Source organism: Chionomys nivalis, chromosome 18 (genome assembly GCF_950005125.1).
Source record: "Chionomys nivalis chromosome 18, mChiNiv1.1, whole genome shotgun sequence".
Taxonomy (NCBI): domain Eukaryota; kingdom Metazoa; phylum Chordata; class Mammalia; order Rodentia; family Cricetidae; genus Chionomys; species Chionomys nivalis.
The window spans coordinates 47,210,122-47,223,305 of record NC_080103.1 but is presented as its reverse complement, the minus strand read 5'-3'; the positions used below and the strand labels follow the sequence as shown (position 1 = coordinate 47,223,305).

General features: G+C 44.9%; 1 protein-coding gene across 2 annotated transcripts in view; it reads right to left on the bottom strand.

Moving 5' to 3' along the window:
- Positions 1–13,184, bottom strand: part of Tspan5 (tetraspanin 5) — a 167,678-nt gene that overhangs the window by 141,055 nt on the left and 13,439 nt on the right. The gene's annotated exons all lie outside the window — the stretch shown is intronic.

Here is a 13,184-nt window from a genome sequence, read left to right as displayed (position 1 = left end):
ACACACAAACACACTCATAACTCCCACCTAAGTGCTAACACATACATGCATACACAAACACACTCATAATTCCTGCCTGAACTCTAACATATATCTGCACACACAAACACACTCATAACTCCCATCTGAGCGCTAACAAGTACATGCATACACAAACACACTCATAACACTTTGGTCCTTAGAACAAAATGTTAAGCCACATTAATAGCTAATGACAATTCTCATTTCAAATACTATCAAATTACATGCACAAAAATCTACCTTCCCTTTTTGTTCTTTATAATAAATTCCATTCATTAAATGGATACTTTAACGTCTGCTATTTTTTAATGTTTGCTATAAAAATAAGTCCACACATGGAAGGGGTTCTTTGATAGCTGCTCTGTCCCAAAGTGAGGCTCTTAAAAACACATAGTGACCTCACCCTTATCTTATCAGATATATCCCCCAGTTCACTCAATAAAGGGTTCCAGAAAAATCCATAGAGAAGGGTCTACAGATCTGGAAGAAAAGATATTTTGGACACATGAAAATGGTGGCCGATAAAATCCCTACAGATGAAGATAGGAAAGTGTTGGCGAGAATTAGGCAGAAATGGTTCTAAGTCCATGAGATGAGGGGGTAGAGAAGACAAAAGCTAACCACCCTTGGAAGGAGCTCTGGGTTTGTTATAGATGGACACAAGAGCCGAGACCACCCGCTCCTTAGAGGCTGCGCCACATCCCAGCCTGGACACCTTCCAGGGCAAGGGAGCACAGAACGACTAGGGGAGAGAAAGGCCAGTATCGTGGGTATTTTCCATGCCCGCATCTCCTCCATCAGCCCTCCTCTCTCTGCTGCACCTGAGTTTGATCTACTTTGCAATCGGAATGGGGATGACTGGGACGTGGGGAGGGGACCAGGATGGGGGGGACCAGGACAGGGGGGTAGGGGATGGAAGTAACTCACATGTGACTAACACTTTACAGTTAACTAAGCACTTTCATGTTTTCTTAGGCACTCAAGCATGCAAAACAATTTATGGAATGCCTTCTGGGAGCCAAGCCTTGCCAAAACCTAGGGTGAAACTCCTCATCCAGATCTTCTCCCACGCGGACCTGAAGGATCACGGGACATGGGCTCTAAGTGACTCACCACCCCCACATTATGACAAAGAACTGTGATGTGCCGTCCACCACCAGACCCTACGTGAGACAGGGGAATGCTGACTGATGTATGCATCTGTGTCCTGTTGTTTAAAGCCATTGCCACGGTGGACCCAATCAGACAGACCTGAGCCCATCTGATCTGGAAACCTGCAAAATTCGGTTTAATAGCCGGCTTGTAAATTAACCATTTAAAGGTGACTTTGATAAAGCCCTTAAAAAACAAACATCTGCTGTGACTCAAAAAACATCAGGTAAGAAAGTGAGGTGCAGGGAGGGAAAGGACAGGCTACAAAATAGAACAAAGATGACTGCCCAGAGCCAGCCAAACTGAAAAGGAAACAGGGCCTTGAGTGGCACTTTTGGCTGAGGGAATCCATATCTACACCCCATGTGCCAAACTGACCCAAGGAAAAAAATATATATTAACTCTCCTTTTTCATTTTACAAAAAAAAAATACAATTTTGTCTTCTTTTGTGATGCTACAGATGGCTAAGCACACACTCCACACTAACCCACATTCCTAGCATTAGGTGTGGTGTAGTGCGTGCATGTGTGTGTGCGTGTGTGCGTGTGTGCGTGTGTGTGTGTGTGTGCACGTCTGCCATGTCAAGCATACGGAGGTCAGAGGACAATGCTCAGGGCTCAGTTCTCTCCTTCCACCTTGCAGGATCCAGAGTTCAAACTCATATCAGACAGATGTCCCTAACCTGCAGAACCATATCGCCAGTCCCATAGCTATGTTTTTGATGACTTTTAAATCTTCCTGGGAAGAGCTGTCAAGAGTGTACGCTGAAGGACCCAACTGCTCGATGGGTCTCCCTAAGTGACAGACCAGCATGAGGGGCAGAGGCTCAGGAAAAAGCAAGCATGGCTTGGAGCTCTGGAACCAGCTCTTACCCGGCAACTGTCACGGAAATGGCAGCAGCTAACCTGGCTTCTGAGGTCAATGCTTTGCACGCGTGACTTTTTTGCCTTTACAGTTTCGTTTTGGTCCACGCCACACACGCGATCAAAGACAGGGACGGTGAAATGTCAATGAAAGCGGAGATTAGCACAAAGCTATGGGGCTGGAAAACACCAATTCCTCAAGCTTCACGCCCCAGCGGCAGTCAGACAGGCCAGGTGACACCTGCCTACACTATGGACCGCAGCATGGCTAAGGCTGGGGCCAGAAGGAGGAAGTAAAAATAGGAATAAAACCACGGCAAAGTCCTTGTTATGTGCTTGGCATTAATCCTGTTCAGAGATCAGCCCTACCACCAGAGAGGAGGAGAGGTGCAGTGTCAAGAGAAAGGAGGGAGGGAGGGAGGCAGGGAGGGAGGCAGGGAGGGAGGCAGGGAGGGAGGGAGGAGAGAAGGAGAGAATGGCCGGAGCCAGAGGATGAGGACCAGTGAGAAGACACAGAGCAGCCCACACTGAGAAAGTTAACACCACAGCTGATGCTCACGGTACAGTGCAAGTATCAGCCTAGGCGGATGCTAGCTAGCTACCAAAGCAATGCTCGACACCCTAGGATCAGAGATACAGAACCAACAGTTGACTCCTGCAAAGAGGATGCCTCAGTGTCCGTCCCCCCAGGCCCAGGTTTTCAGTAGTGGAGAGATGGCACGCCGCAGTTCCTTGCTGTAATGACCCCCAATGGTGCTGATTCAGTTAGAGGCCCGTTCCCCAATGGTTGTCCGGATACTTGTGGGAGAAGACCTGGATGATGGGGTTTCACCCCAGGTTCTGGCAGGGCTCAGCTCCCAGAAGGCATGAGCTCGCTGTCCAAGCCCAGATTCCCACAGGACATTGCAGAGAGCTCATAGTGACTGAGAACACCTGAGCGTAAAGAACCCGAACATTGTGTAACAGTCATCAACTTTACAGACATGCTTGAGCTCAAAAGCGACCAGCAGCCTAATGCTGGTGACCATGGCAGAGGGGCAGCAGGTGGCGACTGAAGTTCAGGTGTCAGCCCAATCACTGATGGGCGAATCTCAAACAGACAAGCCACCCCCACCCCCCAGACCCAGACTCCGGAATGTCTTTTGCTTCTGCTGTGCCTTTGCATGCTTGTGGCTGCCATCTTTCTCTGGTATCTGGCACGGTGTGAGCGGGTGTGTGGAGATCCCCCACTGCCTGTAATGTAGTGTGTTTATCTCATAGATATGTCCCGTTCTACTGGGCATTTTTACCTGTGGATTATTATGAAGATGATTTCTTCTTAAGCTGTTCTGTCTAACTGATAATAATAATAATGTTAGTTTAATAGAATTTTGATGATAAAAAACATAAAACAAGGAAGTGTCACCCAGCTGGAACACCTGAGTTTCTATTGAGGACTCATACAGACTGCGGCTTAGGTTAATGATTAAGGAAAACAATTGACTCCCGGTAGTTCAGCTAGTTTAAATTCTTCTAATTGTAATGTTGGGAGACATGTTCACAGGTTTCAGAGTGCATCGTAGCTGAAACAAAGCTTTGAAAATAACTTAAGGTTAGACTAAGATGATTTTGCCAAAGACCTTTGAGGTGAAAAACTTGAGAAGATAATCTAAAGTTTCAGAAAAGCATATAGTCATATGAGAAACTCATTAAGGTCAGGGAATTAGAACAAAGCAGTCCAATTATATTATTAACCGCCGTGTCTTTCTTGCTAGAACTGGATGATGACCAAAGGTAGTGATTAATTCCTTATACCCATTTCTGCCCGCAATCTAATCTCCTAACCTAAAAAAAAAAATTAATAAGTGGGTGTGTACCCTAAATATTTAAAGTAGAGCTGACTGATTCTTTTTCATATATGAAAGATTAGATTTGTGATTCCTTTAAGATTCCTTATAAGATTATCTTTCAAGATAAGTAATGAAGTGATTGGTCGCTTCTTCGTAACCACAAAACACAGCCAGACAGTAAAAACAATTGCTTGCTTGCCGACACTGCTAATCTATAACAAGGTGCTTGGGTTCTCGGGATACTTTGTTTTTCTCCTGCATGTAAAATGTTTGATCATGTTAAGGGATATGAAAACATGCTGGATTTCACTTGTATTCATGTAATCATTCGCTTGAAAAACAGAATGTAACCACATTGTTATTTCTACATTGCTGGAAAGAGTTGCTGGGGTATATAAGCTGTAAGGCAAAGAGTAAAGACAGAGTTAAAATGAGTTAGAAAACATCAAGAATGAGAGAAGTTAAAAGGTAGAGTTAGAAGGAAAACATCAAGAATAAGAGAGAAGGAAATCAGGAAAATAACGAATAGAGAATATAAAAGAATAAAGAAAAGGTCTGAAGGAAACCATCAAGAGAGTGTGTGTCTTTTTCCCTTAACCCCCTCAGATAAAAAAGTCATAGTACCCACCGACTCTGTGGATTCCTCTTGTGCCCTGTGCTGCTGGAGGCTAGTCCCCCAGGCAGCGATGCTTTAACTAGCCCCCACGGAAAAACACAAGTGACCCACAGAGAACTATCTCCCAACACACTCACCTCATCTACAAGGAAACCAAGACTCAAAATGTTTAAGCCGAGGCAAAATAACTCCTGGAAAGTAAGAGAAGTAAGTGCTGGGAAAGTATTGCAGAGACAGAGTACTTGTATTTATGAATGAAGCCTTGGACCCAATCCCCAGTACCGCCATCACGGCGAGAAAACTGGGGGGAGGGAAAAAGAGAGATACAAACTCAGACTTTCCGACAGCAAGCGCTGCAGTCCTATTACACAAGCCTCTTGTAGAGAGATGGAGAGAAAGGGCATGGCACTCAGGACAAGATCTCTATGTTCTTATGAAGGTGCCTGACCCAGCCTCCTCTGAGCAGGAACCAAGACAGGGGCCAAGGGACTGGAAGAAGTTAGCATGGGTTGCTTCGAAAGTCAAACTGTCGCACAGAATAGGTTCTTACAAGCCGGGCGATGGTGGCACACGCCTTTAATCCCAGCACTCGGGAGGCAGAGGCAGGCGGATCTCTGTGAGTTCGAGACCAGCCTGGTCTACAGAGCTAGTTCCAGGACAGGCTCCAAAACCACAGAGAAACCCTGTCTCGAAAAACCAAAAATAAATAAATAAATAAATAAATAAATAAATAAATAAATAAAGTGTTAAAAAAAAGAAGAAGAAGAATAGGTTCTTACAGCAGGTAACTGTGGCCACTGGATGTGAGGTGGGAATAGTTCCACATCCAAATGTAGTCTGCATCCTCTCCAATCGCCTGAAAAGTCTTCATCTTTTTAGGAGAATTTATGTCCAATGGTAATGAAAAACATTAATATTCAAATCTCTCTCCTAAAATTATTTGCCATAAAATAACTGTATATTAAAAATTATCTTTCACTGGGCATGGTGGCATATGCCTTTGTTCCCAGCACTCAGGAGGCAGAGTCAAGTGGCTCTCTGTGAGTTCGAGGCCAGCCTGGTCTACACAATGAGTTCTAGGACAGTCGGGATTATAGGAAGTGACCGTGTCTCAGAAAACAACAAAAATTATCTTTCTGTCAACCTATTCACTTAAACGTCTCATATGTATAATTGAGAGGAAAATTACTTTTTTAAAAAATGGTCCACAGTCCCTTCGTTTTGATAACAAACACACTGTCCCCAGGAGCTGACGTCATCTGACCTCATCGCAAACTACCACTCTCTACAAAGAGCCCCACAGACGTGCAAAACTGCACTGTAGAATTTTTCAAAAGAATAGAATCAATAAAGATAAAAATCACAGCCAAGAGACAACAGTTTTGTCCCCGAATGACCAAGCCCACACTGACTCTCACTGGCAAACAATGAACGCTTCCTTGACTTCGAGGGCAGCTTCAGCAACCACTGTGTTTGGTGTCCCCGTGGGGCCAAGCAGAGAAGTACACACAGTGGGAGGGTTCTCGGACCATTCCGCAAACTTCCCCTGCCTCTGAGCCTTCTTCGCCACTTGAAGTACTTCCTCCCCCTGGGAGGGAGCCCCACCGTGAGAAGCCCCTCACTCCTACCACCAACCTTCTCTTCAAAATGGGAGAGACAAGATGTAACTCACACCACCGGAAACGCCCGAAGACATTCAACTTTAAAAGAACTGCCCACTTTCTATGCCACTTAAAGCTTATAGCGGCAGCCACTATCCCAGTTTTTAACGCACACAACACAGCACCAAGGAAGAGTTGTGCAGTCCACAGCCTATCTGTGGCAGCCCTCAGACACAGGGGTCCCCCTCCCACAGATAGCATCTCATTAAAACCCACTTCCTGATCCATGTTTAATTTTACCCTGTTTCTGAATTCATGGTTTCCAGCTTGATTCCTGCTGGATCTCAATTAGCAGCCACAGCCAGGTAATAATTTTCTCATATCATTAAGTGAATAAAAAAAATGTTATTTCTGTTTAGGGTCTGACAGCTACCGGTAAGATTCACCCTGGAAACAATAGGAGGAAGGTTCAACATCATATTTCCTACCTGGGCATCTTTTGCCATTTAGTGCCTTAACTTTAGGCCCGCTGAAAGACATTATTCTTTTTCATGAGGGTTGGAGGGGAACATCGCAGATTAACAAGTGCGTATGTTTACAGGGAAACCACAAAGAAATGCAAACAAAATTGTTCTGAGCCAATGTCTACACTTGGCTCTGACCAGCTACATGACGGGTTAATGTTAATCATACCTTCTTCACTAACTCCCCTTGGCCACCTGGGAGGTGAGCTTGGAAGCATTCTCCGGCACTGGGGCCAAGGGTCTGAAAACAACTTACAAATACCAGACAGCCGATTTCAGGGTCTTTCTGGCCCCATGTCATCAGAGGCCAGCTGCTGCCAAGACATGCCCTTGCTGCCTCGTCTCAGAATCACCTCGTGAGGGCTCTCCCATCTCCAGCTGTTCTTAAGGGCCAAGCATCTGGGAAAATTCTGCATTTTTGCCTCAACTGGGCTGCAGTTTGTGCAGCCCCCAAAGGGGGCTGACTACACCCCTGGTTTCAGGCTCCTCTTCCATAGCCAACAATCACACGTGGACTTAACACGCTCAGTTTCAAAATCGCCCAACACGGGACACAATTTTTTTTTTTTTAATTTTCGAGACAGGGTTTCTCCGTAGTTTTTTTGGTTCCTGTCCTGGAACTAGCTCTTGTAGACTAGGCTGGCCTCGAACTCACAGAGATCTGCCTGCCTCTGCCTCCCGAGTGCTGGGATTAAAGGCGTGCGCCACCACCGCCCGGTGGGACACAATTCTTGAAGGTCCCTTGAAGCACAGTGACACTGGAAGAAGTGTCTAAGGGCCTTCCTTGGGTCTAAGAAACCTGACAAGCTGTGTGGGTACCAAGTCCTGCTTCCTAACCATGCTCTTTGTGGAGGAAGCCCACATGAGGACTTCCCACACAGAGCGCATCTAACTGGATATATAGAAAAGCTGTACACAGAGACTCAGTCCAGTCTAGATTTGACTTCACCCCATAGAAAAGCTTATAAATTAACCATTGTCTGCTTTTTGAACCCTGGAAGAAGACAGATTCCTGGACTGGGCACTAAGGACCCATCACACAGAGTACAGGAGGCGGCAGGAACAGCACTCTGGCCTTGCTTCTCTTTGCTCTAAAGGTCAAAGAGGGAACCTGTAGCTTCAGCGGGTAGGCATCAGAGCTGAGGACCAATGTTTGGGATGCTGGGGCCTCACTGTCCGCAGAGGCTGCTCTTTGTCTAGAGAAAGACATTACATCACCTCTGAAGGCTGCTCCCTGCAACCACAACCCAGAGCAATGACCCAGGTAGAGCTCGCTTGTAGTATAACTATCAGGTAGGGTGTACAACAGATCTCCCAATGCCTATGGTGACTTTCAAGGACAGATGGCTATGCCTCTGCAGCTCACAGTCCCAGCCATTCCTTCCCAAGAGCCTCAATGCGGCCGGGCGATGGTGGCGCACGCCTTTAATCCCAGCACTCGGGAGGCAGAGGCAGGCGGATCTCTGTGAGTTCGAGACCAACCTGGTCTACAGAGCTAGTTCCAGGATAGGCTCCAAAACCACAGAGAAACCCTGTCTTGAAAAACCAAAAAAAAAAAAGAGCCTCAATGCGCTCTTCACATCACAGGCCATAATGGCAGCGAGCAGGCAAGCCATCCCTGGAAGGGGCTTTGACACTTCCTGAGTTAACATGAAGCCAATGGCGCAGTCTGCTGTTCTCAGGCATGCAATTCCCTCAACGGTGGCCCATCTAGCTTTGGCTTTGCGTCCCCTTTCCAGCCCACTTTTTCATCTTTAGACACTTGTCTGTGTTTAGAGACGTGTCATAAAACAAGAAAGTGAACCACAACACCATGAAGAGGCAGAAGCTGCTCGCAGTCTCGGTAAAAGTTGAGTTCCAGGAATCTCCTATGTCAACAAAGGAAGAAAAATCACCCGTGATAGCTCAGAAGGTGAAAATCAATCCAAACTCTGCTTAGAGATGCTCCCATCAGAGAGCTGCCATCTTTTACTATAGCATCAACCATTTTTCTTTTAGATGTAGAATGTTACTTCACAGACAACAACAACAAAAAATTCAAAATGCCAGAGTCCTTAAGTTCAGCAGCTCATAGACACCATTTGTTTAAAAATATTTTCAAAATTGTAAGCGTACAGGGGCAAATTCAATTAAGAGAATGCAATATTCGGTATAAATTATATGTTAATAAACTAAGTAATTTCATAAACATACCTGTTTGGGTGTAACAAATTTTTTTGTAGTGGGGGCCAAATGGATACTTATTTTGTTCCTAAATTAAAATTACTTCAAATTTAATTAAATTATTTCAATGGGTAATTATTACTTAGCATATTTAAGGTGTTTTAGGCATACTTATGTATATTTAATTGTAATTATGATGCATATATAAATGGCCTCAAAAGACCCCTAGCTAGGAAGATAATTTAGTTGGTAAAGTACTTGCTAGGCAAGTACGGGGACCTAAGTCTGATTCCCTAGAACCTTTTTTTTTCTAAGCCAAATCCAGTGGTACACATTTGAAATCCCAGTACTGAGAAGGCAGGGATAGGAGACACCAAGTAAGCCAGTGTGGTCTACTTGGTGAGTCCCAAGCCAATGAAAGAACCAGTCTCAGAAAGCAAGATAGACGGCACCTGAGGAATGGCATCCAAAGTTGACTTCCGGCCTCCGCATACCCACGCACACACGTGCACCTGCACACACAATGCACACGTGCAAGGACCCCCATGGATGAAGAGGAAAGCTTCAAGACAACACAGGAGCGGACCACAGCAACGCACAGCTGCTTGGGCAGCTGCAGTTAAACATGAGAAGAGGTGAGCAATGTGAGCGTGTGGCAGCTGTCCCCGCTGGAAAACCTTAAGAGTCACTGGTAAAGAAAAGAGATGGACTCCCAAGTTGCTTCCACGGGAGGACGGTGGAAAGCAAGCCTCAAAAGTGGCCAGTTCTACCCTTCAAGGAACACATCCCTAACATGAGCTCTGGAGATTCCTGGATACGGACAACACCCTCCTTAGGTGACAGTGACCCAGAGCACACAGTGACAGTGGGGTGCTTTCTTGCTGTCAGTGTTCTTGGGCGACCCTCAGCGGGCTGGTCACGGCAATGACCCTAAAGGTGTTGCCTAGATACAATCATGCAGGTAGGAGGTGTCAGACCGACATCTGAGCCCAGGCTGTCTCCTATCCACTGAAACATTCCCTGTCTAGCTTGAGAGGGTGGAAGAATAACAAAAATAAAGAGGAGACATCTGTTTTTCTCCGGCTATGTCATTCCATACTCTGGAGCTCATCAGAGCAAAACAAACAACAAAGATTCCACGGATATTTGCATTCAATAATAAAAATACAAAATGGGACATATGTGAACTCATAGATTGTTTATCACCCCCACATCTTCAGACACCTAACAGCTTTCTTAAATATTAGAGACAACAATCTCAAACAATGCCTATGCTGTCTAGCTTAATCTATTCAGTATGCAGCCTATGTGCCAATTAATTGTGTTTCTGCTAACTTAACAGCTGCATATGGAGTCCATATGAGGCAAAAGTTTTTGGCCCCTCATTCCAAAGCGTAAGAGTAATACATAATAAATAATCCGAATAGTTACTTAACACAAGCAAGGTTGATGTTAATCAAAATGACTGTGCCAAAGCTGCCAAGCTGAGCCAAATGGAGTCAAAGTGCTGGGACTTGGCAGCCTGGGCGACTCAGCGTGCAGGCTTCCTACCAACAGCACCCCGGTTCAGTGTGTAAATGGTGTGCAGACACTCTCACCGCTGGCCTGAGCTAAAGCCTGACCTGTGAGCAGAGCCACAGGGACTCCCGCTGGTCCTCTCTGTACACTGTCGCTGCAAGTGAGGCCCAGGGCATCTCAGACTCATGAACTGCTGAGCAGCCAGGAGAAAGGTCTGTCCCCTGGCTTGTAACTTGTGCTTGGAGAATAAGAATCCATCATTAAGAGAGATCAGGTGAGGAAAGAGAACTTTGATAAGCAGCAGAGACTAGAGAGCTTTTCCATGTCCTTTTCAACATATGAGTCCTAAGGTTACGTAATCAAGTCTGCAAAGGGCCAATTAAAACATGGTTCCTTCCAGTACTCTGCCCTAAATAGACCAACCAAGGAACAATGAATTAAATATTTGCACAGCCATTCCTGTTCAAAAGGATTCCAACCTTCTTTCTTCCTGCAGCAGGCTAACCTTTTTTAAAGACTAAGAAAGATTTGGCTTCCCTGAAGAAAACTCTCTGTCTCTCGATTCTTCAATTAAAGTCACAGAAAGAAGGGAGCAGCGAGGGGAAGTTCCATAGGAAAGACCTTTAAAATTAAAACTGTGTTTTGAAAGGTGCTTAGCAATAATGAATGAGCTGTTGGCTGTCCCCAGCTGAGATGCAATAATCTCACAGTTCAGGGTTTATTTTCTGCTCCCATCTACAAATCAAAAACGCAATGGTGCTCTTTCTGCATGTACTGTAAATATTGAAGCTGTCTCTAGACTTTATTTTGGACTTCAAAAGGGTTCATTTCAACAGGTCTGGTAGCTCGTGCCTATAATTCCGACACTGGGGAGGCAGAGGCAGAAAGATTACCATGGGGTTGAGACTAGCCCTGGCTAGTGTGTTTCAAACAAATTAACGAAAGGTCCCATAGCGTTTCAAATCTTATATATGCTATGATAGACATTTTATTCTCTTAGCATGGTGAAACTGTCTAGAGGTCAGACCACAGTAATTTGGGTCATCCCCCCAACACACACACACACACACACACACACACACAAAGACAGTACACACCTATGTTTAAAAGAATCCAAGGATTTAAATTGGTACTTAATATCCAGTAACGATACATATCCACATTTAAATTCAATAATCACATATTTCACAAAATACAAGAATTTCCATGTTGTTGTTTTGGGGCCTTCCATTCATTTCTAAAATACTGATCCTTCTCTTAAGGAAAAATAAGTAAAACACTATTTCAAACTTACATAGTTATTTCAAACCCTCACAGAATAGCAATTTAAAACTCTCAGCATACAGCGAGAATACCAAGAACTATTAAATATTACAGACTCAGGGAAGAAATGAAAATGCCACATACAGTTAGATCATCTAGACAGCACTTCATTCAATTCATTCTCTCAAAAGCCAACAGGCAAAGTGAAAGGAACTGGGACCAACACACACACACACACACACGCTTTTCCTTAGTACTCCTGCTATGACATTCAAACACTAGAGAGCTTCAGAGCTGTTCTCCTTGAGCGTCCTGGGATGGTGGCTGCCCTTCCTTAGCTGCTAGGGGCACCAACAACGAAGCAGGTGATCAGGCTATCCCAGCTACAGTACGTTGCCCTCAGAAAGTCATAGTCAAAAACACAGAAAAGAAGACAGGAGCTCTCATCCTGCAGCTCCTCGTCACTGGTAATCCCTTCTAAAAGTACACGGTTTTTCAAATGCCCGCAGGAAGTTTATTGATTTTGCCTCCTTCCCCCCTCTTTCGGGTTGAGTGAAACCAGTGTTTATGCACAAGGTATTGCTCTGTATACTAAAAACACTTATTCTAAATGCTATCTTGAGGGGAAAGACACTGGGAAATTCAAAGAACAAGCTTAAAGGGCAGTGATGTAACAGTTTCCACATCTAAGCTGAGGGACGCACAGCCTCACAGACTACTAGCGTGAAACTCTGAGGTGTTTGCCTGGTTGGCTGGCTAGCTGCTCAGTTTGGTGCATTTGTCCACTGCTCTAGGCAGCTGGGCAGGAGTTTCCAGTCTAACACAGCTGAATAGGAAGAATGGGATTGGAAACATCCTTCCTTCAAAGTTCTGCCAATATTTCCGTATTGCTTTCACGATAGAAAAGCATACAGAAAGTGCCCTGCTTTAAAATGCATCAAACAACAATACTCACTCCCAAGTTGAACCTAACAGTAAGGTGGGGTGGGACAGGGGGGAATGAAACTCCTAAGCCAGATTTCCAAAGCATTTAAGGTTTACCTCTTGTTAGTCTCAGACACTGCCTCAAATTATGTTCCCTTCTGTGCCTGAACTATAGCTCCTCAGTAACCATAACCATGGGGTTCACAACTTTTCAGAAGTGGAGACTTCTGCTTCCCATGCCCAGTTCTCGACGAGAAATAGAACACAGAGAAGACAAGCATGCAGACGCATTCTGCAACCACAGCACCTCAGAGACTGTGACTTAACGCAGTTTGCCTTTTCAGACTGCTTAAACATGGGGTTTCCCAAAGTAAGATTCCTAGAGATTCAGGGTTCCAGGAGACAACTTCAACCGACAGCTGTAAATAACCTTGAATAAGGAAGTTGTTTCCTTTCGACTCCCTTTTAATCCTTTGCTCTAGGTGAGAAGAAATTCTTCATTTGGTGCCACACTCATACACCTCCTAACATCCACTGCAAAACAGGAAACAAGCTGGTGGCCTAGCCGACCAGCAGGTTCCACCAGCTATCTAGAAGTCAATAAGCCATATTACTGTCGCCATGTGCCTTTAAGTAGATATGTTTAATTTTTTCCCTTTTAAATAGCATTTTTCAGGTTTACGCACAGAACTTATTTAAAAGAATAAGC